Source organism: Corticium candelabrum, unplaced genomic scaffold (assembly GCF_963422355.1).
Source record: "Corticium candelabrum unplaced genomic scaffold, ooCorCand1.1 SCAFFOLD_114, whole genome shotgun sequence".
Classification (NCBI taxonomy): domain Eukaryota; kingdom Metazoa; phylum Porifera; class Homoscleromorpha; order Homosclerophorida; family Plakinidae; genus Corticium; species Corticium candelabrum.
In genome coordinates, this window is record NW_026912687.1 from 7 (window position 1) to 6,000 (window position 5,994).

Here is a 5,994-nt window from a genome sequence, read left to right on the forward strand (position 1 = left end):
TAAGGGAACTGCACCTGAAGGTGTGGCTAGTCCCTCCTGCAGCGCCGGATCCAGGAATTTTTGAAAAAGGGGGTTCACCGTTAGCAGTTATTTATAGCATTACTAATTATCTCTTTTCTAATGAAATTATATAAAATTATTGAACCACGCCTATTGGAAAAGGGGGTTTCAACCCCCTAAACCCCCTCTGGATCTGGCCCTGCTCCTGGGACTTATAATAAATAAAAATTATATATATCAGTACATAGTAAATGCATGTCTTATGTCAATAACAAAAATTAAGCAATTTCTGCATTTGTGCAGACATTCCTACCAGCACTATTGGGCTATTATCAGAAGACAACAGTGAGCTGAAATTTAGTTGCATAATTCGTGAAACCAACTCATCTGCTCCGCTTAACAATTACATGATCACTCTCTTGAGAAATGAAACTGAAGTTGATGGAACATATGGATACCCAACCGCTTACATTGACGGCACAGCTAAACAAGAATTCCTAATCTCACGTCAGTCCCCATATGATACCTATAAATATGGATGTCAAGTAAGCACAACAACCACACCAACATGCCCTCTTAGTCGCACAAGCTCAAACAGAGTCAAAGCCAACAATCCTCAACGTCCAAAGAGTCAGATTCCTCCCAAAAATGGTCAAAGTCCAACTCCAAGAGCAAAACCCCGGAGTCGTACTTCCCCTCAACTCAACTCTCATCCCAATCGTGTTCCCCCAAAAAGTAAAAGTAATGACACCGACTCACTCATTATAATATTGGGAGTACCAGCACTAATAACAGTAGTATCCGTATCAGTTGTCGTGGTGACAGTAATTGTACGGAAGTGTAGACAGAGTCAAGATTGTTGTCAACCAAGGCAAAAATCACCACAGCAACCAATACAAGAGACAGAGCAAGAAACAAGAGAGCCAATACAAGTAGCCAACCCACCCGTGCAAGAAACAGGACACACTGCCATCCAAGAAAGCAGCCGAGGCAAAACCAGTCTGGACACATGCACTCCATCTGTTACACACTATGACAGTGCACTTTAAATGTATACCCGCTTTGTATTGTGACCATTTGTATGCATGCAGTTAGTAACAGCACATTATTCTAGCATCATAGTCTGCTGACAAATACCATATAGGTTACCTATATGCACTGTGTGCTATTGTCTCACGTTTTCTGCCACAAAACTGTCACACAGCATGACTCTCTCAGGTCAACAAGAAAAATGATGTACCTATGAAAACATCAATAGTCCAAATATGATGCCATTATTCAATATAAATCACTAGAATCACTCTACTCTGCAATCATCAATTAACTAATTCAACATAATAATCTTAATTTAAACACGAAGTTGTTAAAACAGTTGCAATGGCCACCACTAATGTATAACCAGCCTTGCTTCTAACCCAACAAACCAATTAACTGAATTAATTTAATGCATGCAGTGGCTACACTCACTTCATTTTTACCCCAGTGCTCAAGTAAGCCCCCACCCCAACTTTGTCCAAGGTTCTAAGATTTCCACGCCTCTTAGTCCTTTAAATAGTGCTAATTGGTGCTTCCACGTGACTGTTTGCTAGATTTGTGTCTGTAGAAATGCTGACATTCTTCAACTTGCGCATGCCTGTTGACCACGTGTTGAAGGTTTGATGACTCAGTTATGTGTAGAAGATTAAGTTTCTATATTTTAGGTAGTGACGGTGGTAACATAATATTAGTGTGTAGCAGCTGGTGTACGTGTAAGTTAGTAAATTAATCACTTTCGCCAATTAACAACTTTAGGTGTCAATATTTTAGTAAGACCCCATCTCATACTTGACCTTTGACTCTGGCCAACCATTGTGGGTGGGGTAATAATCAACATTATTATATAGGCGTGGTCGAGCACGCAATATGAGCCAGTTACAGCGCTTGTACAGGTCACGAGAAGGTAGAATATAACCGATAATCCACCCACTGTCATAGCAACAGAATATACTCTGGGATAATTGACCAGGCCGAAGCTAGGTGCAATTATCGAGATGATAAACCATGAGGCCGAGGTGTCAATAATGCCATAAACACCACATACCCATGTAATATGTAATTTATTGTATGGGCGTGGATTGCATGAAGCTAAATGGCATTTAGTCCATTGTATTCAAGCCTGATGTTTACTCTAAAATATACTTGTAGATAATCCCGTGAGGCCTCGGGTCAATAAATGCCATACACACCAGCTACCCATGTAATAACTAATACATATTACTTTAATTAATTAACCCAATTTGCTAGTAATTATTAATACAACAAGCAAACAAGCACAAAGAATGTTGTTTAGATAATGACTCAGATGAGTTAATTAATTAAAGTAGGCATCACAAATTCCCTAGCACTGATGCCCATTGTAAGTGCCTGATAATGGACTATACAGATCTCTCAACCTCCTTACACAACACAATGACTCAAATGCACCACCCAAGACTTGAATGCTCAAGCTGTACATGTCCCCATGCAAATCTAAAGACATATTCCTTTGTTTGTAAGTTACAATACATACTATCAGTCAACCTAGCTAATATAACAAATCCATACAAAGACCATTACATAATACATATGTATCAATTACACACACTGCATGCAATACTTTCAACTTGAAAACATGCACAACTCAGAACAGCTCCGATCAACAGCATCTAGTTTCAAAGTCTATTGCAATGTGCTCGATCTCTACAAGTAACTCCCTCCCTCTCTCTCCACACATACTCCCCTCTCTCTTAATTTCTCTCTTAATTTCTCTCTCTAATCACGAATGTATTACAAAACGTTCATTACCAAAACTAAAGTCACAGGAAATTAAAAGACAGTGACACCACATCATACCAAAACTATTGTCTACAGATACCATGTAATGACTTGCTGAGCCTATTCGCTAAAAACTGAAATCACTAAAAAATCAACATACTTTCTACACACAAGTCTGACAAAAATTTAAATAGATGGCCTGGATGACCACATTCTGCTGTTGCAAATAATAAAAAATATGGAGAAACTCTGAGTCTTAAAATCACAAGATAGCAAGTCTCCAGCTAAAATAAGACCCACATTTCCTAGAAGTGGCAACATATCTTTCAATAAATGAACGCTACAAGCTGTGACACTCTCACTCATTTCAAGTGATCGATAGTTACCATGTGGTCAAGATCTGCTCAACAGCACGTTCTTCTATGGAGCCTCTACGTCTCAACCCTTGCTGCAGGTAATGACACATAACCCTACATGCTGCTTTTTTCCACACAAAAATTGTTAATCAATTTCATTGAAGGTATAAAAGGAGAAGTCCACATTCGACCAGCAAGCATCTTCATCGATCTCTCAAATCCAACAAGCATCACTCTCAGATGCGATGGAGCATACAGCCCGCAGTGGTTTCATAACGGCCAACAAATGGCAATGAAATCTAGAAAGGAGTGCAGTGGACCGATGAAATATGATGAGTACGTATGTTCTGACCGTATCTATATTGCCAAAGCAGCTGCCAAACATGTTGGCGAATACGAATGCCGAGACACTTCGAATACTGACAATTTCGCCACAGCATACATACAATGTAAGACATCTCAACTACACATGTAGGTACATATTGCACCATATTGTCAGATGGTTGCCTCCTTCAATGTTAACAACATCAAGACAGTCAAGTTGCTGTATACATAGCAACATGAGCCACTTAGCTAAAGCCCCCTACTGTTTGCAGCATATACACTAATAATGCTATACATCAATAAATAATTAATAACTATATTAATAATTAAAATCAATAAATAATTTAACATATTTTATTGAATTTATCAACTCAATGGCCCTTTCATACTAGCATTCAAGTCAATCGTCGACTCGGCATATCAAGAAGTAATCGAACAACAAGACGTCAACCTGACATGTTCCAACGACCTCTACATTCGTCAAGACTACATCGACGCTTATCGTTGGTACAAATACGGTCAAACCTGGGACATGTCGTGTCAGTCTCTCAACTGCACAATTCAAAGTGCAACACTAGATGTCAGTGGTGTGTATTCATGCACTATACTCTTGAAAGACAGCGGACTACGAGTGTCAAAAAACATCAGCCTTTCAGTATATGGTAATTAATATTAACCATTTCCCTGTTTCGATTCTAGTGCCTGAAGCATTGTTCCTGTCAACAGCTCTCCCTCAATGTAAGGTAGAGCCATCTCGTCTTCAAATCGACAAAGGAACTTCGTTTCGTATCAATATTACAGTTCGAGGTTCACCCAGGCCACATCTTTCACTACATAACCCATTTGGTGCATCTTGGCATCTCGTTGACCAAGAAAATGGACTCTACACGATGCGACGTCAGTTAGAAGTGGCTGGTGTGAAATTATTAAAAAAGGGGGATTACACAGTTGGCAGAGCATCGCAAACTATGAAGCAGACAACTAACAGCTATGATTGTTTGGTTGATCTTATCGTAAATAGTCAGTCAGATGCGTCAGGTTTTTTTGAAATTTTATGCAACATTGAATTTTAATTTACAGAAAACACAAAACTGAAAGAAGACAACTGCCTGAAAATATATATTAGTGATGAAAGCGTTTGCAACGGAGCAAAGGTACTTATAAGATGTGAAAATTAGTAAACAGACGAACAGACAGACAGATCGAAAGACAGAGAGACAAAGAGACACACATACAGACAGATAGACAGACCCCGGATGTGGCTTGAACATGCCTGGTTTTTGAACGTGGTCTTTGGTTTCATCCGTATTTCTTTTAACCGATGTTTGGTTATGTCTGATCATAAGTCTGACTTTGAAAGTCGTCCAGTTGTTTCCTGTGCCTTCAAAGACCAGATTCAGAGAGTTCTTTGTCATATCAGACAATCTCACGATGCTAACGACATCCCGGATTTTTTGTCTCTCGTTTGAACCTTTTGAAATGTCACCATTGCTCAAAGTGGTTTGCAAAACTTGGGCAACATTTGTCACAATGCAAGAAACTCTCCTGCTCGACCGTTGGTTTTGAATCTGTTTCCAGCCAATGTCCTTCAAACTCGTCACCATCTTCAAAGAATGCTTACACCTTACCTACTTTTGAGACGCCTCTAACCTGTGGTGTGTTACCAGAAACTTCTAAGTCTTCTGCTTCTCCTTCACGTGAAACTGAAGCGTGGGAGTACATCCGGTCTTTATCATCCGAAGAGATCCTCAAAATGATTCCAGCGAGAAAGGTGCAGAAGATCAAACCTGCTATGAAAGATAACTTCCTGGATTGCTGTTCAGTAGCCTTCAGAAAGATCAGAAATAACCCAACAGATGAAACAGGCTGGAAATTGCTGCTGCTCATACCGCGTATGGTATTACGACCGCTTACAAGGGGCGGAAAAGCAAAATTACCTGTCATGCAATTCATGTATAAGCAGTTTCGTAACTTCCAATGGGAGGACTTACTGTCTGGTGGTAGGGAAGACACAAAGAAAGAGAATGCTAGAGGTAATTCCAGAGATCACGTCAAGGGAGCTGCCCTAAGTCTGGTTCGATGTGGTGAACTTTCAAGAGCTGCTCGTGTTCTTACAAGCTCAGGATTAGCGCCAGCTACTCCAGACACAACTTGCTGAGAAGCATCCTATCCGGGTGTTTGACATTCCGGACATGCCATCTCCTTCTCCAACTGCTATGCATATCAGATTGTCAAAACAGCATATGTATAATTCCATCAAGAAATCACCAAGAGGCTCAGGGTGTAGCCCATCAGGATGGCGATATGAACACCTAAAAGTTATTGCTTCTGACACAGTTTCTGCTGAACATTTGCATTTTGCTTTTTCTTGTATTGCCAATGGATCAGTCCCTGTTTCAATTGCCAGGTTGTTGTCCTCAGCACGGCTGATTGCTTTGCCCAAAGCCTCAGGAGACGTTCGACCAATAGCTATTGGAGAAGTTTTCAGAAGAGTTACTGCAAAATGTATTTGTGCACAGAC

At 40.1% G+C, this 5,994-nt stretch overlaps 1 long non-coding RNA gene across 1 annotated transcript; it reads right to left on the reverse strand.

Annotated features, from left to right (window-relative positions):
* Window positions 1–821: 821 nt before the first annotated feature.
* On the reverse strand, window positions 822–5,264 carry LOC134197922 (uncharacterized). The gene is made up of 3 exons (XR_009972716.1): window positions 5,102–5,264; window positions 4,725–5,041; window positions 822–1,240 (listed from the first exon to the last, which is right to left on the reverse strand). It is a non-coding gene; the product is annotated as an uncharacterized LOC134197922 (long non-coding RNA).
* Between the last annotated feature and the right edge of the window lie 730 nt (window positions 5,265–5,994).